The sequence below is a fragment of the Typopeltis vanoorti genome, chromosome 17 (assembly GCF_054136105.1).
Source record: "Typopeltis vanoorti isolate ZY-2024b chromosome 17, IOZ_Tvanoo_1.0, whole genome shotgun sequence".
Lineage (NCBI taxonomy): Eukaryota > Metazoa > Arthropoda > Arachnida > Uropygi > Thelyphonidae > Typopeltis > Typopeltis vanoorti.
In genome coordinates, this window is record NC_143565.1 from 31,328,577 (window position 1) to 31,356,369 (window position 27,793).

The following is a 27,793-nucleotide window of genomic DNA, read 5'->3' on the forward strand; positions in this document are numbered from 1 at the left end:
ATGTTGGTAGGTTATATGCTGTATTTCAGACTAAGACTATGCCATATTAATATTATGGATGTAGTCATTTATCTGAATTTCTCTTTGTGTCCAATGCTTCTGGAAACATGTAATGGATTCCAGGAATTTACTGGGTATTTGTTGTACAAGGGTCACAGTCTCCTATCAGAATATAATAAAAACAAAGAATTTTATGATACAAATTTTGAATGGAATCAAGTGACTTTATTAATTATTTTTATATGGGCACTTCCAGGAAGTCTAGCTAGGCCCCTTTTCTAGATTATACAGCACTAAACACCTGTTAACCTCTCTTTTGAATATATTCACAATAGTGGATATATTGTGGTAGAAAGATTTATGCAAGTCCTTCTGAAGGGACTAGGAAATATCACTGAAGGAGAAAAACTGTTGAAGAATAAACTGGGTTTAAGTTAAATATGAATCACCTAGATCAGATATTATAACTCTTTGTAGTTGAACTACAAAGAGTTATAAAATCACAGAATATATTATTATTACATGCCACTGCCACTAATGGTACTTTTTGTCTGTAAATTGTATGTGTACTAGAGCCAATTTTGCCTGTATGGAGGATGAAAAACCAGAATATCTGGGGAGAAAAAAAACCTGCTTTCTCCTGATGAGATCAGCTAACTCATCTTCAATTGCAAAAACATTAAATCTGTGTACAGTAAATAGCACATTCTACAGAATAAGTGAAGTTGCAAATCAGAATAATAATGCTGATTTCAACTTCACTTGCAAATTGGAAGTGAGAATTGGAGGATATAATGAAAATGGTATGATATTCAATCAAATGTAAGATAGGATTGAAACTCCACTATTGTTTATAATCTATATGGCTAAATTATTAATGAAAGTAATATTACACCTGATGTCCAGATGGGGATTGAGCTTACTTAGTTCATTACTCTGTGCAGATGATGATTTCATCTTAGTGTAAATTTGCTGCAAGTTCTTTAACCAAAGTTAATTAAAATTCCTGCAACAAATTTCGTATGAAAACACTAAAAGCTATGACAATGATCATGAAAATAAAGCATCAACTGTATCTCCTCAGTAGCAGTACTGAAATAAATTTTGATCATTTGTCATCATCATCATTACCTGCTATATATCTTCAAGGAGATGCACATGTAATATGACATTACTATAATTACTGTATAATTGAGTTTAAAGTAATACTGGTTTCCTATTAACAATTTTCTTCTAAATTAATTGGTTTATCAGGTCTCCATTGCTATCATATCTTATATTTCAGATTAACTTGACCAATCCATCCAGATCTTTACTGTCTGTTCACTTTCCTAATTTTCCTCAGAACTTTCATCTGTGGTCCTTCAATTAACTATTTTATTACCAAGTCAACTTTCAGATCTATAAGTTAAAATTGGTGAAATACCATGCTTGTATACTACTAGTTTAGTGTTTTGGTTAATTTCTTTCTTATACCATATCTACTGGTTTTTGACTTTCACAGTTGATTTCCTATGATTACCAGCTTTGTTTAGTCTCTTAGCCATTCTTACTCAAAATTGTACCTGAATAGTTGAAATGTTTCATTTTTTCCAGGGGTTGCCTGCGGAGGCTGTAGTTGATGTTTTCTATGTTTCTACCTATTTTCATAGCTTTGTCTTTTAATTGCTGATTTTCATACAAAGTTTGTTACAACAGTTATTCAGTAAATCATTGCACTATTATTAAAGGAGAGTGAGTGGTGTCACTGGTCACTTTCAGGGATCTGTGTTTGTACCACTGCTTCTTAGCTTATATATTAATGACACTGGAAAATCTGGAGCATTATAAGAAGTATTATTTGCTAATGATGCAAATTTGGAGAAAGCGATAAGGAAGCATATCTGGTGCAGAATCCGTACAGGCTGATTCTATTAACAAATGATTGAGTCTCATTTTAATATTACTAAGTGTAAGGATATTAAAAAAACAAATGGACTGAGAACAAAAGTATTATTACTCACCGTGTGTAGAAGAAACTCTTCATTTTACAAACAGCAGAAAAAAAACAAACATGGTTCAGTATGTATGTAAAGATGCTACAGAGTAAAGTAATGAGGTAAGGCTATACTACAGGACCTATTACTACCTGAGAATACTGAAAACTGTAGGAGCCACAGAAATTTAACTAGTAAAATGCTATGTCTAGGAAAAGGCTAGCAGAGAAAAAATTAATTGAAGAAATTTAAAATAATGCAAATCACTCAGAGGTCTTCAGTGAGATAATTAAAAGAGGAATTTTAATGTGAATTATCCAACAAAAAATGAATTGTTGAGGAATTCAAATAATATTTTGAGAGACTATTGAACAAATCCTTCACCATCAGATTGTTGAAACCTCACACCTCAAGTGCAGTGTTTAGAAGGAAGTGTTGAAGAACCCACAATTGAGTAATCACTTTTGGTGGGTCAAGAATGCTATTAAAACAATAAAAAACAAGAAAAACTCCAGTAGAAATAAACTTGTTACAGAACTTTTAATAATTGGAGGAACACCCTTAACATCTGAAATTTATGAAGCTAATATTGCAAAAAAAGAAAGAAAAAAAAAGAAATCCCTGTGGATTGTAATACAGTCATATTATGTCATTTTTTTTATTTTTTAAAGGTGACCTCCATGTTTATCACTAACTATAGAAGTATCCCTTTTGGACACTTGCTACAAAGATACTGTTTGCACTGATCTCAAAAATAATTCATGTTTGTGCTTCACATACTGTCATGGACTACTTGTGTGGTTTTGCAAAGGAAATTTGACAACTGGTCATATTTTCATACTTTGACAGATCTTAAAAAAAGAAAAAGATGAATTTGACAAAGAATTGCATACAAGCACCTAAATTTCAGATGGGATGCAGTTTGTGGGGGGGGGGGCTAATCACCCATATAATATTCCATATACATACACAACTTACGATAGAGATAGATGGGCAAATGTGGTGATGGCAGCATTAGTCCTAAATGGTCCATTAGGTTATTTAAAAAAGAAGTGCAAAGCTATGCATTAGACATTGCAAGTAGAATATTATATTAATGGAAATTTGTGTACTTTCTACAGAAATATGTACTTTCTACAGTAGAAAGTACACAATTTCTGTAGAAGTACATAATTTCTACAGAAATTGTGTACTTTCTACAGAAATATTCCTCAAGTTTTGAAATAAAATCTGTGCTTCTCCAAGGAGATGCTCTCTCACTGACTCTCTTCAATATCATATTAGAAAAAGTCATTACATACCTAAATGAATGAAGAACATACTGTTGGTTTGTGTGATGACATTATTATCTCTATGGTGACTCATTATCTTTGGGGTCTCTTTAGGATGTTATGCAAACTACATCTAATTTAATTAAGGCAAGTAAGTCTATAGGTCTTGTCATAAACCAAGAAAAGACTTCAGTTTAGTATTTCAAGGACTTGTCATGACTAATCCAACTTGGTTATCAATAATTATATATTTGAGCAAGTTGGAGGAATCAGCATTAATGATTACAATGATATACATTGAGGTAGAGAAGTGAGGATACCAATCATGGATATTTTGCAGTTTTACAACTCCTAAAATCCAAAATATTATCAAGAAAATCCAAAGAAAAGCTATTTAAGTTATCTATTCCTGATATTAATCTGCATTTGTGAAACAGTGTTAACAACAAAGGGAAATCATAGAAACTTTTTACATCTGAAAGAAAAGCATGGAGAAAGATTTTGGAATCATCTCACAATTAGAATACTGGACTGTATAAACAAAGACAATGGGGAACTATGAGATCTCTTTCAAAGACCCAACATTTGGTGATTTATAAGAATCAAGAGAACTGAGTGATTTGGCCATGTTTGGAAGACAGGTGACCAGTTGATTAGACAAGTGTTTACAAATAAAATTGAAAAATCCACAGGAAAACTGTGCAAGATGGATGGATGTGGTAATTAAAGGTCTGTGACAACTGGATGAACGCTTTATTCCATATACACAACTTACAATAGAGATAGATGGGCAAATGTGGTGATGGCAGCATTAGTCCTAAATGGTCCATTAGGTTATTTAAAAAAGAAGTGCAAAGCTATGCATTAGACATTGCAAGCAGAATATTATATTAATGGAAATTTGCTATAAGCATCTATTGAAGCTAGAGACTATTATTATTATTACGTGACACCTCCAGGGAGTCCATAGACTCGTCGAGGGAGGGCACTTTACAATTCTGTCTCTTACAGTGAACTGCAACTATACCAACACCATCTACTGCCCACCACCACCACTAGTATTTTCACAGGCAATCACAAACATCTACGCCCACAGCAGGATTCTAACCCACAGTCTTTTGACTGGAGAGCAGATACGCTAACCATTCGGCCAACCAGGCTGGCAAAATAATTAATGCCAACAGCACCCAGAGTTCCCAGGTGTTCACCTCCCAAGTACTAACTGGGCTCAGGTTTTTCTTAACTTCAGTGATCAGGCGAGAACTGGTGCTTTCAAAGCGATCTGGCTGCTGACCAGATCAGTTTATCAAGAAAATCCAAAAAAAAAAGTTATTTAAGTATCTATTCCTGGTATTAATCTGCATTTGCAAAATAGTGTTAACAACAAAGGGAGATCTCCTCTGTCTATCTGCTATACTCTGCAATTTACATTCACAATCTTTTTTTCATGACAGCTCTTTCCTCATATTAAGAGTTCGTTTTTTGCAATTTCTGAACTCTTAGAGGGTTATAGAGAACAGATAATTAAAGTTTAGGGGACATGTGAATAATTCTGAGCATTAGATAACTGCAATTTTGAAAAGAACAACTTGTATGAAAAATTTATTTTCATTAATTTTCATGTATTGCAATAGAGAAAATTGATACCAGCAATAACTTCACTATCATGCTTGGTCCCAACACCACAATATAAGGTGGTCTTGGCACTCTCTAGGTACTTTGGTAACAGTTGAACAAAGCTTGAATGGCATGGTCTACTTAAATGTCTGTGTGCTTGGTTGGTACTGACATCCCAAAAGATATTCAATGGGACCGAGATCTTTTAATTGAAGGGACCAATCTATTAAAGTAAATTCATTATCATGTGCCTATAATCTTCTAGGATGACATGTCCAATGGCATGGTATCTCATTGGACATGTCATCCAGGAAGGTTATATTAGTAGTAAGACTTATACGTCGGTTAGACATAACTGGTAATTAATTTACGGAATTAACAACGCATATGAAGCATTTAATTAAAGATAACTTTAATGAATCACTTCTATATTTCGGCAATGTCACATTGCCATCTTCAGGAACATAAAGATATGGTATGTGCACTAAAGAACTAACAAAGCAAATGAGGAAGAATGTAAGAAACTAATTTTGTTCCTAAAGTCCTAATGGTGCCCTCTTGCAGGCTAATTTGGTAGTCTTGGCAGTTGGGCTGAAGTTCTCATAATGAAAGTCTCCCAAATTTGGGGCAGTTTCATGCACCCAAATTTGTTGAGGTTAGGAACGTTTTTTAGAGCTGCTGAAGATATGGTATGTCATGTGACAGATATGACATGTCCAATGGCATGGTATCTCATTGGACATGTCATCCAGGAAGGTTATATTAGTAGTAAGACTTATACGTTGGTTAGACATAACTGGTAATTAATTTACGGAATTAACAACGCATATGAAGCATTTAATTAAAGATAACTTTAATGAATCACTTCTATATTTCGGCAATGTCACATTGCCATCTTCAGGAACATAAAGATATGGTATGTGCACTAAAGAACTAACAAAGCAAATGAGGAAGAATGTAAGAAACTAATTTTGTTCCTAAAGTCCTAATGGTGCCCTCTTGCAGGCTAATTTGGTAGTCTTGGCAGTTGGGCTGAAGTTCTCATAATGAAAGTCTCCCAAATTTGGGGCAGTTTCATGCACCCAAATTTGTTGAGGTTAGGAACGTTTTTTAGAGCTGCTGAAGATTCTTTGAATAATCTTTCGTATTTAAACTTGCTTCGATGGATTATTTTTGTTTTCTTCCAACGAATTTTATGGTGGGTATCTAAGGCATGGTCTGCCAACCCAGAGCGGCTGTACTGGTGAAACCGGATGTAGTCTTGGTGTTCTGAAATCCTGATATTTGTTGTTCTGCCTGTTTGGCCAAAGTAGGACAATTTGCAGCTGCAAGGGACCTGGTATACACCAGGTAGGTCTAGGGGAAGTGGTTGGTCTTTGGTAGAGCGGATAAGGGATGCCAACTTTTTATATGGTCTGTAACAGGAAGTAAGGTCATATTTTTTGAGGATATTAGTTATTTTTTCAGAGGTGCCCTGGATGTAGGGGATGGTGATAGACTTGGTGTAATCTTTATTGTGGAGGGGGGTTGTGGTTTACAGGTTTTAGTATTTTTTGGATTTTTTTGTGGTTATAGCCATTGGCTAAGAAAGTGTTGAGGATGTGGTTTAGTTCCAAAGTCAGGGCCTTGTCATCTGAGCAGATTAATTTTGCCCTGTTATATAGTGTTTTTATCACCCCATATTGTTGTGAGGGGGGGGGATTACTGGTGAATGTATCTGCCAGTGTGGGTGGGTTTTCTGTAAACAGAGAAAACCAAAGATCCATCAAGCTGGCGGGTGATTAAAGTGTCTAGGAAGGGAAGGGTGTTGTTTTCCTCTTTTTCTAAGGTGAACTGGATTCTGGGATGTTGGCTGTTTAAGTGTGTTAGGAAGGAGTGGAGTGTGTCTGAGCCATGTGGCCAAATAGCAAACACATCATCCACATAATGAAGCCAAATAGTGGGTTTTTGTGGGGCGTAGTTTAAGGCTTTCTCTTCAAATGTCTCCATAAAGAAATTGGCCAAGGGTGGGGAAAGTGGTGAACCCATGGCTGTCCCCTCTGTCTGTTTGTAGAACTTTCCTTGCCAAACGAAATAGCCTGAGTTCATTGTGAACTGGAATAGGGCTGAGATATCGGGAGGAAACTTGGCTTGGATGAGCTCAAGGGTTTCTTTGAGTGAGACATTAGTGAATAGGGAGGAGACGTCAAAACAAGAGGGCACCATTAGGACTTTAGGAACAAAATTAGTTTCTTACATTCTTCCTCATTTGCTTTGTTAGTTCCTTAGTGCACATACCATATCTTTATGTTCCTGAAGATGGCAATGTGACATTGCCGAAATATAGAAGTGATTCATTAAAGTTATCTTTAATTAAATGCTTCATATGTGTTGTTAATTCCGTAAATTAATTACCAGTCAGGAAGGTTATAGGCACATGATAATGAATTTACTTTATGTGGTATACTCTCCTCAGATTTCCACACCAGTGATAAATAAAGGAGTACCCCAGCGTTCTGTTCTTTCATTCACTCTTTCTTTTGTATATAAATGACCTGCTCTCTCAGACTTCAAATCCTATCCATAGCTTTGCTGACAACAGCACACTCTATTCCTCCTTTTCATTTGAAAAATCTTGCGGTGCTCAAATATTAGAATCCTCGAGATCTACCATGACCAACAATCTTAACTCAGATCTTCTAGCTATATCTTAGTGCGGCAGGGACAACCTTGTAATCTTCAATGCCATTAAAACACAGTCCTATCTGATCTCTTGCAAGAAAGAGCTTGCATGCCTTCCCCTTACCTTCAGCAATACCATGATATCCAAGCACAACCAGATTTCTCTTCTTGGACTAACCTGCACCTCAGATCTTTCCTGGCACAACCATACTTCAACTATAACTTCGGCAGCTGCCAAAAAAAACTTGGTGTACTTTTTTGCACAAGACACTACTTCACACCTTCACAGCTGCTAACTATACAAAGCCACCCAGCCATGGAGTATTGCTCCCATATTTGGGGTGGTGCACCAAAATGTTCACTAAGATTGCTTTATCCAGAAGAGGATGGTCTGACTAATTAATGACCCCTCTCTCACAGATGTTCAGTTTCTGCTTTGTGCCTCTTCTATAAATACTTCCATGGACAGTGCTTCACTGAATTGGCCACTATTATTCCCCCACTCTCCTCCAAAATCATTAAAACAACAGTCACTGCTAACCAACACCCTTTTACAGTCCATCTTTAAATTCAATGAACCAACTTCACTGCCTCCTCTTTCATTCCATCTACTTCTGTCCTTTGGAACAGTCTCCCTCACTCTGCCTTTTTTTGAGGGTTGTAATTTTTCTGCCAAAGATTACAACCCTCAGCTGTGCAAGCAAAATGTGAACAGATTCCTCTCGCATGCACACGGCACTAATGTGCTATAGATCATGTGGCCTTTCATGTGTGGACTAGATATAAAAAATAAATAAATAAAATGAAGCACGAGTTTCAGACAAAGAAAAAGTTCTGTGGAGAGAATATAAAGAAAAAGATGATCAGCATGCTTATGAGCAGTACAAGGTACATGCAAGAAGGGTGATCTCTGTGGTAAGGAAGCCCAAAGCTAATTATGAGAGAAAGCTAGCTGATGAGGCCAAAAGAAATCCTAAAGAGTTTTTTGCTATGTGGTAAATAAAATGTGGGGTTATGACTTTAAAAAGTGCTCAGTGATCATTTTGCAAGGCTGTACCATCTAGATGATGATGTAATGCTAAATGTGACATTGACTAATAGCAGAATAAAGAATGAAGAAATGGAGATGCTTAAAATATTGCAGAACTTCAATGTGAACATGGCAGGTTAGATGGCATATTGGCCCATGTATTATGAGAATGTGCAAGGGAATTATCAGCTCCTGTGACCAAGCCATTTAATTTAAGCATCTAAACTGGGAAGATGCCAGTAGAGTGGAAAGAGAAGAAAATAGTACCACTGCATAAAGAAGGCTCAAGACAGAAGTAGCAAAGTATAGGCCAATTAGCATATCAGGAGTGGTAGTTTTCAAGACTGGGTGGAGAGAATATGATACTTTATAAGGGACAGCATGGTTTTGTGAAGGGTAGATCTTGCCTTAGTAATTTGCTTACTTTTTATATTAAAGTGACATTGGAGTTGGATAAAGGACATGGCTACTCAGTGATACTGCTGGACTTTGCAAAAGCATTTGGAAAGATTTCACTTATAACTCTGTTGCATAAATTGGAACAAATGGAAATTGATATGAATCTGGTAATTTGGATTAGAGGGTGGCTGATGTACAGATATCAAAGAGTGGTTTATGGAGGAATTGAGTCTGAGAGAAGTCAGGTGACTAATGTTATTTAATTTGTACAAGGAATATTCAGTTGTTTGCTGATGATGCAAAACTGAAAATAGTAACTGAATGATAATAAATGAAGGTAATGTAAAGATCCTACATATGATGCAAATAGACTAGCAGTATGGGCATAGATAATGCTGCCATTTTAATGTGGTCAAGTGTAAGGTGATGCACTTTGGAAGAAGAGATCACAAGCTGTGTACTATATTGATGCAACTGAACTGCATAAATCTGATGAGCCCATAGACTTGTGGAGAGGGAGTTTAGAGGACATATTAGAAAAGTAGCCAAAATGGCACATCGTAATCTGATGTGCCATTTTGGCTACTTTTACATTACATGGTTGTTGAAAAACTCACCAACAAGCAGGGATAGATAAGCTATTGTTCCCCTTTGTAAGACTTTAATAAGGCCACCTGTGGACTACTGCATGCAGATCTGGTCACCCAAATTCTGTGGGGATAAAGAAGATCCAGAGGTGAGTGACAAAGATTGTGGCAAATCTATGGAATGTTTCTATGAGAATAGATTGAAGGTCTGTAGACTTCAAAAACTAGCTAATAGGTGAAAAAGAGGAGACATAATAGAAACATATGTTAAAGGGTTTATAAGATTGATGCTGAAGACTTTTTTCTGCACACTTCAGGAAGGGAAAGAATGGAGGTTCTCAATTATGGAAATTGTATAAAAGTGTGGTTAGCAACTGTGGTTGGACTAGATTTTTTGCTTGGAGGATGGTGAATGGGTGGAATGGATTTCCAGAGGTGGTTGTGAGTGCTTTGTCAGTGAAGGAGTTTAAGTAGATAATATGATAAAGTATTGTGTGAATAATGGATCTCCTACAATAGGTCTTTTGACTCCAAGAATAAGCATTGAAACTTTAATTTAATATTGGTTTACATTTCTCTTCTTTCAAAGCCACAGTACTTAAAACTATTATCTTTCTTTCTCAGCTGTACATATTTAGTATTACAGATGTTACAGAAGCCAAAGAAAAACAACTGCATAGTAAATCTGCACAATTTTTGTCCACAGATGCATAGAAGCTAAAAAGGAATTTCTCCAACCATCAAAGAAGAATGAAGGCATCGGGATTTGAATTTCTGAGGATACATTGCTTAAATGCAATACAGCCTCAGAAATCCATAAAATATTACAGACCAATCACATATGTACAGACTTTCTTTGGTACTACCTAAGGTGTCATCTCTCAGTATTTGGAATAAATGATTACAATATCCCAAGAGCTGAGTTTGTTGCTGAATTCCATGCCTAACTCAGAGACTGTTACATCATTCGGCACAACCATTCTATTCATCAGTAACAGCCAAGCCTGGTATATGGAAATATAATTATACTTCCACACCTGGTCATTAAAATTGACAATCTAATAAAGTTTTTCACTCTGTCAGGCAGGAACTTGCTTGGAGAATTGCATATAGTTGCCTTCTGGTAAATGTCATCAAGTTGGAGGTGTTTTAATGTCAGAGACCCAGTTTGTGACATTAGAAACAGTAAAACATGTTACAGCTACCTTCTTGCTGTGTTTGGTAGACTATGTAATGTATTAGGCATTCCATTACTCAGCAGAACAAGTTTTCTTTTTTCAATGCCATCCATCAGTTAAATAGCAATTTAAAAATTTTTTGATATTTATAATAAACAAGTTAAAATATCATTTATGGAAAGTTAGAAAAAACACAATTTTTGAAAACCTGCAATATGACATACAAATGCTTTATAATATTGTGTTATGGAAATTCTGTTCAGCCCATTGATTTTTAGGTTTAAAAAGAAGCATCCTAGAAGATTTCATCATGGGAAGATAAAATTCTGTCTATTCTTATGGGAGGTTTTTCACACTGTTCCATGCTCTTAGACCACTGTGGTCTTATTTTCAACTGCAAGAATGACCAAATGCTGAGCAATCCTAGGCAGTGAAGGTTTACTTAGAATTGCCTGACTACCTGGGCACCAGTTATCTGTAGGTTTGGTTCCAGTTAGTCTTTTGGTCATTCAGCTATCATGGAACTAAAAAAGAGAGAAATGATAGTCTTTGACTTTATGATGCTATAATGGAACTGAGGCTGCTCCTCCTAATATGTTCAGTCTCGCTTTCATCCCTATATTGCTCTAGGCCTATGATGAATGCTCCTTTCACTTTTTTTCACCTCAATAAAGGTCAGAACTGATCTGATAATGATCCTTTACATAATACATGACAACATACACATCTGAAAAGAAATGTTGTGCATTATGACCTTATGTGAAGTAGTCTCATTATGATGCTACTTTACCTGCAAACTTTTGTTTGCTCACACTAAAGGATAAAAACAACAAATTCAATTCTTGTCAACTACAATTCACTTTTTTTTTTTCCCAATTAGCCTTCACTCACAGAAACTTAGACCCAGTCAATTAAAATATTCAGGGGTATGCAAACTGAAACTGTCCGTAAAAAGAGTATAAAACAACAAAAAGGATATAGACTAGAAAAGCCTATGCAGAAACACAGTTACTATATTAAGCATACTCAAAGATATGGTGACTCACTCTGAAAACTAATAAATCTCACAAATCATGAAAATATAAATATTACTAACAATACAGTAGCAGTAAGCCACTTCACATGGGTTTTAATTTGTATTTTAATTAAAGTCTAAAAGATTTTCTTTGAAAACAGAATAAACCATAATAGCATTACTAATACATAGAAGAACTGTGGGAATTATTAAAGATATATGAGATAAACACTGTTCATCTCTTTTCAAAGAAAGTCTTTGTAGATTTTAATTCAAAAACTTTCAAGACAAGTATTTTTCAAAAATTTCACTATCTTAAAAGCAAGGAAATAATTTATCTTGTAAAAGAGAAATTATTTCCTTGGATTACTGAAGAATTAAATACAATAGAGATAAAATAAATACAAAAGAGTTACCAAAAAGGAATGCTTGGATTACCAAAGCATTAATAGACAAGATAGAGGAAACAAAGGAAGTACAAAAATAATACTTACGGTAGAAATAAATATAAGTAGATCAAGAATGAGTAAGGAAAGGAAAGATGGCAAAATAACAAGTGTAGAGAGCTTGAAGCTGTTGATAAAAATTAAATTATTTAATTTAATAGCTTATTGCATAAATCAAAAGAGCAAAGAAATAAATACAAACACTAAGATAAAGATGGGCAGCTTCTTGAACAGAAAACTATAGAAATAATATATAGAAGAACTCTATAAAGAGGAAAATGATATGATGATACCTAAAAGAAACAGGAATATATACTGGTATCCAAAAGCTAAGGACAAAGTACCTTTTTACCTATATATGAAAAAAAAAAAGAACTGGTGAATATTAGGAGGAGAAGAGGAGATATGATTGAGACATAAGCTGTTAAGGGATTATTACCAGATTATATGCAGAAGGTTTTGCATAGAATTGGTGAAGATAGGGAAAGAACAAGAGGTCATCCCTTGAAGCTGTATAAGGAGAGTGTGAGCAATGGGATGTACAGGTTTTTTGCATGGAGAGTGGTGAGTGATTGGAATGCAGTGCGTTAAAGTGTGGAGAAGTGAACGTATTTAAGGCATGGTGTGATAAACTGTGTGCGTGTGTAACAGTGGGACCTCTCGCAGTGAGCCTTTTGATTCCATGGAGGTTTAATTATAATAATAATCTTAAGAAATAGTGTTCGTACTTAGGTTTTGGACACCAGTATGCAAATATGATGTGACATAGAGGCACTACCCTGAATTACTGAAGAGAAATTTGCTGCATTCCCTCCCACACAACATGGCCACTGCCATGTTGTGTGGCAATAGTTGGAATCCCAATTGAACTATTAAAAGCTGGAGGAGAACAGTTTTCTTAGTAACTGTAGGAAATGAACAGAATTTACATTTGGGGATATTTGGTCACACAAAAACTTAACATCCCCAAATGATGCCATTCCCCAAGAATTCAAAAGCTAACAACTGCTATCAGTTAAGAACTATCAACTTTATCCCATGTGCTTCCAAAATACTCTTGAAAATCATCCAGAATAGAATGGATGCTGCTTTAAAAAAGTATATAATAACAGAGCACTTAGGTTCTCACAAAAGCAAACTAGAGATGCAATAGCATTGCTAAGAAAAATGTATCAATGTGCAATATGTAGATTTTGAAGGCATTTGACAAAATGCCATACTATGGGGGAGATTCTTTCTTAGCATATTAAAGTTGGAATCAAAGAAAAATTAATAATTTCATTAAAAACCTCTATCAAAAACAAGAAGCTGCTACCTTGTTAGATAAGTATTTGAAATACAATGTTTGTAAAATTAGTTAAAGTCTGGCAAGATTGTCTGTTATCACCAGCACTCTTTAACATCTTCATAGATGACATGATTAAAACTTTAGAAATGAAGAGAATGAGGTGAATACACAGAATGTCACTGGAGTTAAGATTGTCTGTAAAATCTACTGCTAACAAGGTCATAATTTCCTAAAGTAAATATGACTTGTAGAGATAATAATGGATAATTTAAACATAACAGAAAAATCACATGGAATGACATTACCATAAAGAGTGTTACAGTGATCAAAATACTAAAGAACTTTGATCTAATTATTGAAAACAATCAAATTGAACAAGTTGTGAAATTTGGATATTTTAGAAATGTCCTCCTTGAAAAGGCCATACACTGGGAGTAAAACACCATTCACATGACTAAGACGAGCTTATTCATTACAAGACTACAATTGGGATTCCAACTATGTAAACAAATTCTTAAGGAAGAGAATCTGTTTGTCTTATATAGTTGGAATCCCAATTGTAGTCTTGCACTGTGTATTTCAGAAGCATGGGCATTATTGGAAACCTTCATCATATGCTAATAACCAATCCTCATTCATTTCAGTTGAAATGAATCATGATCTAAGACATGACAGATTGCTCTTGACAGTTATTGAGAGAAAACTAAAGAGAAGATAATGAGGATGCTGAGAACATTCAACTACTAACTGAAAGAAGACATAAGATATAGAACAACACAACTTACTCAGAGATAAAACACTTTTCTGACTGCAGCCAACAATAAAAAATGCATTTTACATCTCGACCCAATGTACGTGCACATACACACAGTATTTAAGACTGAGAACCGATACCCTGAGGGAATCGATTGTACAATACCAGGCAACTTGTAGAAAAGGGAGAGCAAGCACCAAACACTTTGTTGCCTTCCAAAAATCAGTTTAATATTTTGTGACCTGTATCAGATATTACACTGATAAGAACAAATACTACACTCTTATCTTAGCCATAAGGGTGTGATGAAAAGCATAGTATCTGTTCTTATCAGTTTAATATCTGATATGGATCTCATCAGCCTCTAAGTTACTGATTTTCAGAAGGCAGCAAAGTGCATGTAGGTTTCTCCACCTTTACTCTGAGTTACCTGAATGTTGCACTATCTCTAGGATTAGCATCTCTCCATTCGAAAGAAATGAAAAACATACTACACATACTAAACTGAAACAAGTTTCACAAAACAGTGTGTCCTTACTACATATAACAAAGTAGAACCAAAATCATGATAAAATTAATATTAAGCATGAATTTGATAGCTTTAATAAAGCTTAAATACAACATAGAAAAAAAAAACTTAGAAATTAGGAAATATTTTATTTAATGCTACAAGTGTGGTATTAAATAGAAGATTCCTTCATTCATAAACAGTTTTCTCACGATGCATATTATTTCAGAAGATGAATGAAAATGTGACTGTATAGTGATAAATATCCCCTCCCCAACAGATACTACACTGTAAATGCAATAAAAATGAGTAACTTTACTGTACTCCTAAATACAGTATTGACACAGTTATAGTTCTGTGTACTATATGCAGCAACAATTAGTATAAATCAGAGACACCTGGAATGAAAATGGCCCAATTCAGCATAACAATAAACAACTCCCTTTCCACAGACGCTGTACATTAAGACAATACTAATTTTGCAATTAAAATTTAATCAAAAACATTGAAAGTACAGTGGTATCTCACTAATCCGAACTAATAAAAACCATGCTCATTTGGATTAGCAAATTTTCCCTCAAGAGACAACAATAACTAGTGTTTAACACAAAAATAATCAGATTCTAATGGTACATCAATTTAATTCTTTAAATAAATGAAGTAGCTGCTAGAAAAAAAGCTACTGTATTGTAATGTAAAACTTAAAAATAATACAGTACACAAGTTTATTTTAGTAAAAAAATAAATATTAAACACACACAGTATTTAAGACTGAGAACCGATACCCTGAGGGAATCGGTTCTCAGTCTTAAATCTTAAATAATATCTTATTTAAGATTTAAGATTTAATATCTTATTTTATTTAAGATTTAATATCTTAAATCTTAAATAATATTAAAACAGAATCCTCAACAATATTTACCTGTATTGTTGAGGATTCTGATTTAATAAAATTGCATAGTTCAGTACATAACTTAATTCGTAAAAAATATCACTCTCTTGAACACAACACAAAAAAAAGTTTCACAAAATAACACAAAAAAAGTTTTTTTATTTCTTTGTAGAAAAAGTCACCGATTTTCTTTTGCTTCTTAGAAGCTAAACTTTTTTCGAATGCTTCTTCTCGGAGCTGCATTAGCAATAAAATTTTGTGGAATGGCATATCATTCTGCTTAGTACACACATTAAAATTATCAACTGCCTCTTCATGTTTTACTTTTTTTTCTTCAAGTTCTTTATTGTCGTCATTGTCTTCTAATTCATTCTGTAGCATCATATTTATAATTTCAGCACCTGATTTGATTTCGAATTTCAGTGATTCATGCCGACAGTACAGTACGTACTGTACAGTATAAAAAAGCAAACATGAACACACAATAAATCAAAATAGGCCTACAGTATAAATGTGCAACCAATAGTATGATAAAAATACTGTACTGTAATAATAATAATAAAATAAATAATAATAGTTAAAATAATAATTATTAAATAAAAATAATAGTACACAAAATAATAACATGTAATAAATAAAACTTTTTTTCTTTCAAACCACAGTTCGGATTACTGGAGGGTTCGGATTAGCGAGATACCACTGTATATATATATATATTTATATATATATATATTTATATATATAGTTTGAATATATAAATGTCATATATTGTTGGCCGAGTGGTTAGCGGATCTGCTCTCCAGCCAAAAGGGCTTCGGGTTTGAATCCCGCCACGGGCATGGATGTTTGTGATTGTCTGTGGAAATACTAGTGGTGGTGGTAGATGGCGTTGGTGTGGTTAGTTATAGTTGGTGGAATGAATGGTGGAGACAGAGAGCTGTAGAGTAGGTACCCTCCCTCGATGAGTCTTTGGACTCCCTGGAGGTGTCATTTAATAATAATAAAAATAATAAATATATATTTAACACTTTGCAAGAATGCACTCACTTAACTCAGAAGGGACATAATATACTGTCAAGTGAGTTACCTCTTGAAGGAGAATGTGAGATGTAACACTGCCTGTGATAAACATGTTAAAAGTTAGAAAATCTATAAAATACATTCTGATATCTTCTGTTACATTTCATTTAAAAAAAAAATTTGATTGTGACTTGCTAAACTGATTTCACAGGTCACAATCTGCAGTTTGAAAAATGCTGGCCTATCAGATAATATAATGAAGTTTATGGTGAGATGGTGAAATGCTGCCAACTTTTGCACAGACTGATAGATTCATGTAAATAAAGTGCTTGAAAACAACTGATCATTTGGTCTCAACAGTCAACATGTTTCTTATATTTCCAAATTACTTCCAAAATAACAAACATCATCATAACAAATCTCCACGATGTAATCAAACTCATTATGTGAGGTTTTACTCACCCAGCAATGCATTTATACATACTTTCCTTAAACATTCTGATGGCCCTCTCACATTCCTCCCATGCTCATCTTCTGCTTATTCATGTCTGTATTAATCCTGTAAAATTCCTTAACCAATACATGTGTCTACTATATCACCTCTTTTCCACCTATCCAGTAAACTCAAAAATTACTTAGTTTGTGAAATTACTTTGTGAAATTTCTAATATAAATAGGCTTACCATACGTACCGTTTTTTTTTTTCCCCCCAGCTGTAATGTTGTTTTAATGAAAATGTCAATTTTGTCCTGTTTTAATAAAAATTATAAATATACTTTAATATTGGTCAATCATAAATTATTATTCAAAACCTATAATTATATATATATCAATATCATGGATACCAGTAATTTGTATAACCATGGAGTCACATTGTTCGATACCAAATATTGATATCTGCAGTGATTTATTCAGAGAAAATAAAAAAATACATGTTGGCAACACTTGCATGTCTCAGACATGGCGTATGTTCTGCTGTAGCATTAGTTTTTGTTTTGCACTAACCGGTGACTTCGTTATTCAATGCCGGTGAATTAAATTTCATATTTTCTTTTAAACTTTTAAATCTATTCTTGCAATGTCAAAGAGGTGAAACTGCAGTTTAATGACTATCTCCAGAAAGAATTCAAATTTATTACTTAAACTGGACAAGATGTGTAGTGATGGAACAAAAGTGGTATTCCAAAATTGTAATATCAATTTTTCCGTTGATCATAGAGGCAGAATCAACATCAACCAACATCCACGTAGCCAGAAACCAGTACAGTTATGAGGGTATGAAGCGCCTGTGGCACGTGTCTAACTTGCGTCCCCCTAACCCAAAAATGACAAAAATTTTGAAAAATTTAAATTTAACAAGTTAAATTTTACTAAAGTGCAATATGTTAAATACTTACTATTAACCCCATCAAAATGAGTTGCAGTGTATTGCAGAATTTGTGTGTCTAAAGTGGCATATTGCCAAAATTTAAAAATACAGTATAAAATAGCGGACTTTTATGTCTATTTATGTATTTTTACTTTTTACGTTTTGTGCCCTAAACCTACTTGCACCTGTGGTGGGCGCCTCTTTCGCCACGCCCTTGTTATGGCACTGCCAGAAACATACAGATGCTGAGAAGACTCTGGCTTCAGTTAAAAACATCTGCTCGTTTATGGTGAGATGTGATGGTGAGAGCAAAAGTGATAAAATTGCAGCAAGTGAAGCTCTTGTTGCTTATCATACTGTGGGTCACGGCCAAAGTTTTCGTGCACATGACTGCTTATCGACATTGATCAATAAAATTTATGAACCAAAATTTTCTTCAACACGTACCAAATCAGAAGCAATAATTACCAACGTTTTATCACCATACATATTGGGCAAAGTAAAACTTTCTTTTATTGTCTTTCTTTTTCATGAATACAGAATACATAACCCCCGTCCCGTTTTTGTCTCAAGGAAATATGGTCAGCCTAAATATAAAGGTAATTCTTTTTTTTTTTTTTTAAATACTTTGCAAAGCCTGCTAAATGTAGAACTTCTTCAACATATTCAACGCTAATGGCTAAATAAATGCATTCGATTTTTAAAAATTTAACTATTTGATTTTGTTATCTAAAAATGATATTAGTGTGGTAAATTCTCACTATAAACATCTTGTAGAAAAACTATAAGAAAAATTTTTTATAGTGGATAGTTTCCTATAGTGAATTTCTTTTAGCATAACATTGTACCTGTGGGGTTTTGGGCAGGACTTTTCAGTATTTTGGTACAGGTTTGCTATAACAGTGCTTACTATAGTGAGAGTCAACTGTGTAGATATATATACCTGAACAATCTTGAGAATAAATTAATTTCTAGAATGTTCTTAATTACTCTGAAGGAATGTTTTTCGTGTACAACTTAAAATAAGGCTGAAATAAAGTAAAAATATGAAAAGATAATAATACAGTAAGTAAAGAGCCAAAAAAGTAAGAAGGGATAAAAATATGTTAGAAATATGGAATTGACACAAATATGTATATAAATGAAAATACATTAATTTTTAAGATAAATATGAATATTAGACTATACAAAAAGATATCCACTTTATCAAGAGACAAAAAAAACCTTTCAGAGCAACTAACACATTGTCATTGATAGCTTGTCACACATATATATATTAGTTTTTTGTTCCTAGTCTTTTTTTTTTTTTTTTTTGCAGTTAGATATTCATATTTATCTTAAAAATTGTGTGACAATCATATTATCTTTTCATTAATGTACTGTTTTCAGTCCATGTTCGATACTAATAAATTATTTCAAAGTAGGCAACTTTGAAAGAACATTCTTCAAAATGAAGAATGCCCTATGGACAGAAAACCTACATCTGCAATCATCTGTATGGCAAGTCAGACCATGCTTTGGATATTCCTTTACACAGGATTAAATGGAAGAGGACAACTGTGATGCATAGAAATTGCTATATTTCTGAGAAACTATTTTTAGAATCATCATCAGCTTTGAATCATTCCCTTAACATCAATAAACTATGGATACATTAATTTGCTGAAGATCTGTGTGACAATCATTTTAAGACCACATTTAGCCTGACTTCTCCAAATTGACTTCATTATTATCCATTCCTTAGAAGGTGCCTTATTAGAACATTAGTTCCTTTTCAGTTCCAGTTTGAAATATTTCAACAGTCTAATTGAGTGCTGTGAAGTTTACCACATTTGTAATTTGTGTTCTGATGATGCTGGTTAGAAAAGCAGTGAAATATTAGTAAGGTCAGTAAATATTAAGTAACTGCTGGCTTGGTTGGTCGAGTGGATAGCACATCTGCTCTCCAGCTGCCTAGGTTGTGGATTCGAATCCCACCTTGGGCATTGATGTTTGTAAAAGCTTGTATAGCTCCTTGACTTTATAAAGTTTATTTATTGATTTTTTTTAAGTTCAATAAATTAGTCACTTTTTTTTCTAATGTTGTTTACACCACTGTTTTTCAAACTGCAGGTTGCAACCCATTGAGCCCTGAAATCATTTTAGCAGGTCATGAGCAGCATTTTTTTATTATGAAATATAATAGGAAACATCAGAGTGTATTTCATAGTTTTTTAACACGTTCATGCCAGGCAGTGTCACATCCTACATTTCCCTTCAAGGGGAAACTCGCATGATGGTATATTATGTCCCTTTCACATTGAGTGGGAACATTTTTGCAAAGTTTTAAATATATATGGCATGCTAGTTTGAATGTTTTCGATTTAATTTTAATTGTAAAATTAGCACCGTCTTAATGATAATGTATAGCTGTGAGAACGAAGATGTTTATCATTATGCAGATTTCCGTCATTTTCATTCTAGATGTCCCCAATTTACACTAATTGTTGTTACATATAGTACATAGACTCTACTTGTGTCTGTACTTTATTTAGTAGTACAATAAAGCAACTTATTTTTGTTGCTTTTGCAGTATGTTGTCTGTTGGGAGGAGATTTTTATCACTATATACCAACATTTTCATTCATTTTCTAAAAGAATAGGCATAGTGAAGAAAACTCTGTTTACTCCTATGAATAAAAATGAATCCTTCTATGTTTCATATCGAGCACACTTATGGCATTAGATAAAATATTTTCTATTTTTTTTTTGTTGTTTATTTAGATTTTTTTTTGTATTTAAATATTAATAAAATTCATTTGATATTAACTTCAAAACGTTTTTGTTTTTACTTTATTATATGTAGTAAGGACACATATCCTTTTATGAAACTTTTGTATCAATTTAGTATATATACTTATCTTATTTCTCCCCAATGGAGAGAGCTGACACTTAAGGTATCCCAGCTTAAGGAAAAGGTGAAATAAAAGGTGAAACTACATACTTTGCCACCTTCAGGAAATTAGTTTAATATCTTGGGGTTCTGTGAATCCTGTATTAAATACAACACTTTTTGCTACTTGGCCTTTTAGCTAAGATAAGTATTACACCTAAACCTCTTTTTACGTGATAGATACGTTCCTGAAAATTACGCATAAATAGAATTCGCGTAAAAAGAACTACTGACTCCGTAGAAAAAGTGGATTGGTTCCAAATCTGAAATATAAGCAAAATAATGAATAAAACAAACATTAAATTCGTTAGGATCATAAGATTTTTATTTACATTTCATGGAGAACACATATACATATAATGAATTTTAATAACTTTAAAAAAAACATATTCATTTCATTTGTTTGCTAAGGATTCTATAAAAAAATTATGTTATTCGCTGTCAGTTTCTGACAATGAACGCGAGAGCTTTTGTTTTCCTGAGACTGTAATATCACTAGAACTACTAGATATGGTAGTATCGTCATCGACTTCCGCCTCAACTTGTGGAATTCTTCTTGTCATGTCTTGAACAAAAGTACCACTGGTTGTTTCAGTAGTTTTAGGCATGAACTCAGTTATTAATCGTTGTGTTGATGCTTTAGATAAGTTGCGATATAATTCTCTATATGAAGCCATTAACAACTTAAGCTCACACGAAAACTTCCCAGCATGTTCTTCATTTGGATCATGTCAGGCAAAATAATTGCCTAAATTACTGGCCAGTTTAAGACCTTCTTTAATTATATCAGCAGTAAAAGTGGGATGATCTTGATCATTATCATTAACTTCTTCACTTTCAGGAGTTTCAGAAACAATCTCCTATTTCGTCTTTGCTAAGAGGTTTATCAATTAACAATTCTTCGATATCTGCCGACGTAAGATCATCGACTCCTCTCTGCCAATTTCAAAAGGACCTCGTAGGTCTTTGACTCCCATGGAGTCAAAAACTTAGGAGGTCCTTTTATCATACACACAGCTCATCATACTGTGCTTTAAACACACTCAAATTCTCTGCAGACACCACACTCTCAGGCAAGGCATTCCAATCATTCACAACTGCATGAAAAAAACCTGCTTCTCACTCCTCTACTCTTTATACGGTTTCCAGGGATGACCTCTGGTTCTCCCCTGATCTCTCACTATTTTCTGTAGTACCTCTCTAGCATTGATCCTATAACAACCCCTTAATAACTTGTAGGTCTCTATCGTATCTCTCCCTCTTCCTCCTGTCCACCAGACTGCAAGTTGCATCTTCTCAATCTTTCCTCATATTCGACATTCCAGAGGTTAGAAACTACCTTTCAGTCGCCTCTGGACCCTTTCCAACATCTCTTCATCCTTCTGAAAATCTGGACACAATAGTCCATGTGTGGCCTGATCAAGCCTTATACAATGGAACAAGAATCTCCCTACTTCTACAAGTCAGTGTCCTCTGCATCATTCCCAGAAGCCTTTGTGTTATCTTCACAATTTTAGGTATCCCCTAAATTTCAGATCCTTATCCACTATCATCCCCAGATCTCTTCTTTCCTCCACCTCCGACATATATCCTCACCAAGCATAAATTGTGCATCCCATTTTTGTTTTCCAAATTTTAAAATCTTACATTTTGCAACATTGAACTCGCATCCCCATTCCCAGTGTGAACGGGGATGCGAGTTCATGCCCAATGTCCATTCCCTATGCCCAGTCACTCAATTTATTCAAGTCTTCTTGTAAGACCACAACATCTTCTCTACTCTTCATGGTTTGTCCCAACTTTGAATCATCTGCAAACAACTGAATATCTCCATCCAAATCTTCACCAATATCATTAATATACAAGTTAAACAGCAGTGGCCCTTAAACAGACCCCAAGGCACACCACTAGTAACTTTCCTTTTCCTGGATATCGCTCCCCATACACAACTTGTTGATACCTGGCAGATAGCCAGTCTCTAATCCAATGCACCAATCTAATATCCAACCTCATCCACTCTAGTTTGACTAGAGTGGTGTGTGTGGTATCTGTTCTTATCAGCTAAAAAATAATAAAATTCTGTTATGGGCTACAAGACATTAAATTGATTTTTGGAAGGTGATGAAATGCTTGGTGCTTGCTCTCTCTCTCATATATATATATATATATATATGTGTGTGTATTTTTATTTTATTTTATTTATTTTTTTTTTCGGAATTCATTTTTATTCGGTTGGAATATTATTCAAAAAACTTTAATGACTGTTACCGTGAGATAAAAAGACGACATGGTTTATTTTAAAAAAGATATAGTAGTTAACAAGTTTCGTTGAATAGATTAACATCTTCAGGTATCACAATCAAAGAAATATATAAAGAATTACAGAGACTTAAAATTGTAATAACAGAACAAGTACAAAAAGACAATAGCGTGTTTGAAAACAAAAAGCGAGCTTGAGTTCCAAACAAACGTATACTACGCGCTGTCACGAGTGCGCCATTACTGAACAGAGGCAACGTGTGCATCAGAGAGATCGAAACTTAGACTGTTGTTGATATGAGAAGAATCTAGAGAAATTTCTCTAGATTCAACAATCTTTCTTTCGAGCTCATCATAATACGTTGTGAACTGGACTCAAACTTCTAACATCCATGTGTGAGCTCGAAAGAAAGATTGTCGAATCTAGAGAAATTTCTCTAGATTCTTCTCACATCAACAACAGCCTAAGTTTCAATTTCGCCATTTTGCCAACATTCTCCCATCATCCAGTTATTTGTCTTCCTTCTATGAAGAAAGACATGAATGTTATATCTTCATTCTTATATTGTTTTGCAGTCTGATGTTTAGCATGGCTCCCTCCATTCTATTAGTTTTCCTCATTCTATACAGTACTTGTTTTATTATGGGTCATATCTCTGATCCATAGGCTACACTGGTTGAAAAGTTGGCTCTATTTTCTGGTTTTATTTTACTGCACAGTAATACCACCCCCACCCTAGCTGAATTTTTTTTATTTCATAAATGCTTCTTTTCCTAATTTAAAAAGTTCTTTGAAGGTATATGTATTCTTGTACTTGCTTTGTTTAGCTATTGTCTATTATTATTTGTTCTGTTATCTAGTCTCCTTCAATATTGGTTATTATTTTAGTTTTTTCATAGTTTATGTATAATCCTACTTTATTTGATACTGTATTTTAATTCATTCATCATTTCTTCTAGTTCTCTTTTATTGTTTGCTATCACTACAATATCATCAGCATGTCATAAATTATTTAGTTTTATACTATCTCTTTGTCTGTCCAGTCTAGTTCACTCAGGACATATTTTAGTACTGCATTGAATAATTTTGGTGATATAGTATCTCCTTGGTGTACTTTGTTTATTTGGAATGGGCTGCTTTCTTCATATGTAAGGATACTAGCAGTTGCTTTTTTCATATTTGTTTATTAGCTATATATAATTTTGGCATATTCCATATTTCTTGATTGCTTGAACTTCAACTGAATCAAATACTTTTTTTATAGTCTATAAAGCCTAAATACAATGGTAAATTGTATTATCTACATTTTTTACCTCTTAGTTGATTCAATGTCTGTACATGGTCGATTATGCCAACCCCCTTTCTGAATCCAGCTTGTTCATTAGGCTGAGTTTCATCTAATAATCTGATTCTGTTTGTTATTATTTTTATAAACAGTTTATATACTTGTGACATCAAGCTTATAGGTTTGTAATTTTCTATCTTTTTTCTTATTACCCTTTTTTGAACAGGAGTGTCATGATAGTATTATTCCAATTGTTTGGTATATCTTTATTGTTTAGGCATTTATTAAATAGATTTTTTTAGTTCTTTTGTTAATATTTCAAGTGCTGCTTTCATTATTTCCATTGTAATTCCATCTTCTCCTGGCATTTTATTAATTTTCATATCTTTCATTGCTTGTTCTATTCCAAAATTTTGTCTCTTTGGAATACTTTCTTCTATGTCTTTTTTTATCTTTGATATCTCAACTATTTTCATCTTCTATTATTATTATTTTTTTTTCCCTATTGGGGACTGTTTTGTGGTACTTTCATATTTTTGTTGTTATCTATTGTTTCTTGTATCATTTTAGTAATATTTTTTCTGATTTGTTTATTTCTGTAAGTTCTATTGTATTTCTTTTTTTTTATTCTCCAATTAGTTGTCTTCTTTTCTCTAACATATTTTTTTGTTTTCTCCAAGAGATTTTTAATTTTTATATTTTTCAGCATATGTGCACTTTTTATAATGATTAGATTAAGATTTTACTGTATATTATTTATGGATTTCTGTTTACATTCACGTTACTCCTTTAATTGTATAGTTTTTTTGCAATTTCTTCTTGGTATAATTTTTGTTGCTTACTAATGTATCATCATTTATTTTTACTTATTTTCATTCTGTTTCATCCTGTGATTTTTTTCTTCTATATTGTTATTTTCTTCTAACTATTCCCTGATCACTTCCTGTGCCTATTTGTTTGATGACTGAAACATCTCTAAATATTCTTACTTGAGATGATAAAATATAATTTATTTCACTATTTGTTTGTCCATTTGGAATAATCCACATCCATTTTCACTTTGGTCTTTGCTTGTAAAATTTGTTCATAGCATTCACCTGGTTTCTCATCATAAAGTTTAACATATTTCCTCTCATTTTCTCCTATGCACTTTTCAAGTTCATTTTTATGTTTTCTTAGTCATGCACTAAAATCTTCCGACACTATTGTGTAGGCTGTAGGATCCTGCTGTATCATATTGGACATTATGTTATAAAATTCACTTCTTCATCTTCATAACTGCTGGTTGGTAAATATATTTTTATTATGTTAATGGTTTTCTGTTCTGATGTTTGAACCATGATATATGGCTATCTGATCAGATATTCTTGCATATTTATTCAATAACCTTGTGTGTTGTACTTTTATTTATAAAGAAACCCACTCCTTTCTGTTTAACATCATTTGATCCTTTCCAGCAAAGCACATTTCCTGATTTTAGTATTGTGTGCATTCTTCTGATTTTTCTTTTCACTTCACTTACTCCTATTATATCCCATTTCACTTTGTTTTTTTCACATTCCAATTGCTCTGCCTTTTCATCATCTGCTAATGATCTTATGATGTATGTAGCAGTCATGAAATTAAGTTTCTTGCACTTGTTTTTGTTATTTTGATTCAGAGTAGCATGTAAAATCTGATAACTCCATTTCTCTACCAAAATAGGTTTTCCAGGGAATGTAAGGCCTGGTGATGCAGATACTGTGGGTTCATTCTCATATGTAGCATTTTTGTGATTTTAATGTGAAGGGGTCATTTTCTCCCACAATGATGAATCAGCTTGGGAGAGGATTGACAATAGCCCATCTAACTAGAGCTGTGGAATGCATTCATTGATGTTATCACTCTTGCTTCCAAAGGATAGGTAACCTGCCTGTGTTCCTATCCAGCCAACACTGCTCTGCCTCAGAATATGTCTGAGTGACCAAGTAAAAGTTCTTTAGGTAGCTGTCTCCACCCCAAGGGGTAGCAGATGCTGTTGAGAAGCAGCTCCTCTGGAATACCATTGCACCCAGTCAAAATCTTTCTTAGTCTGGTTCCTAAGTATCGACCTGTCCAGCTTGGGAGGCCCTGCTGGTAGAGAATACACTACTGCCAGCATAGCTCAATACATCCTTGAAATACAAAAATTCAACAGGGCATCATAATTGATTCAATAGAGTAACAAAGTTATCATCATGGGGATAAATGTAGTCAATCAGACCTGTGCCTTGCAACTGTTGTATAATAGTCATTCCATATGAAATTTGCTCTAGAGGAGATGCCATGTTTTGCAAGGCCAGAGAGCTCAAGACAATGGTATTCTGTCTAAGTTTTATGTTCTTTACAACAAACAATTGCATATATGCTGGATTGGCCAGAATACCAAAAAATGATGGGAGCATGGAATCTGGTAAACACTTCAGAAGTCCTAAGAGGAAACTCAAATGTCAGTCACAAATGAAAATCTTGTGGACCTGTCAGATAACAAGATGCATTTGAATAGGTATGTCTTTGACATAAGGGATAGAATTTTCATAACCTTTCAGGGAGAGGAAAAAAACAGCTCCTTGCCCTGCTAAGGCTTTATTAGTTCAGAAAAATATAACACATTATCTTATTTAATGGTTTCAACAAATTTTTTGTGTAAGTAGTACTTTATGTCCCTGAATAAATAAAGCTATCAGCTAAAGCGACAATCATTATTAGCATTAGGAGGCACTGATGACTACTGTGGCTTATTATTATCATCAGACCTTTCTGGAGTCAGTACTCATTCTGGGAGGCCCACTATCACACACTCTCATCATACCATGCCTTGAACTCATTTGCTGCCTCCACTCTCATCACATGTTCAGGCAGTTCATTCCACTCACTCCACTCACTGGGCAAAAAAAAATAACCTTATTCTCGCTTGCCCACCATATACAACTTTCAGGGATAATCTCCTGTTCTCCCCTATCCTTTATTCTGCAAAAAACGTCATCCATATTAATCTAGTAATAATTCCTTACCAACTTTTGCTTCAGTTATATCCCTCCCCTTCCTTCTTCTCCTATTTCTGTCTACTAGACTCTGTAAATTGCATTTTCTCAATCTTCTTCATACTTAACATTCCAGAGACCATAAACCATCTTAGTAAGTTATTTCTAGATCCTTTCCAGTATCTCTTCATCCTTTTGAAAACCAAATATGTGCACAGTAATCCATATTTGACCTAATCAGTGCCTTATACAATGGAACCACAATCTGGTTTGCCACCTTACTTTGTTTCCTGAATTTTAAAC

General features: G+C 33.9%; 1 protein-coding gene, 1 non-coding gene and 1 pseudogene across 2 annotated transcripts in view; 2 read left to right on the forward strand and 1 right to left on the reverse strand.

The window, feature by feature from the left end:
- Nucleotides 1-27,793, forward strand: part of LOC150097265 (glycerophosphodiester phosphodiesterase 1) — a 146,873-nt gene that overhangs the window by 52,440 nt on the left and 66,640 nt on the right. The window lies entirely within an intron of this gene.
- LOC150097266 (U2 spliceosomal RNA) lies at nucleotides 14,354-14,534 on the reverse strand (annotated as a pseudogene).
- On the forward strand, nucleotides 14,502-14,690 carry LOC150097267 (U2 spliceosomal RNA). The gene has a single exon (XR_016549725.1). It is a non-coding gene; the product is annotated as a U2 spliceosomal RNA (small nuclear RNA).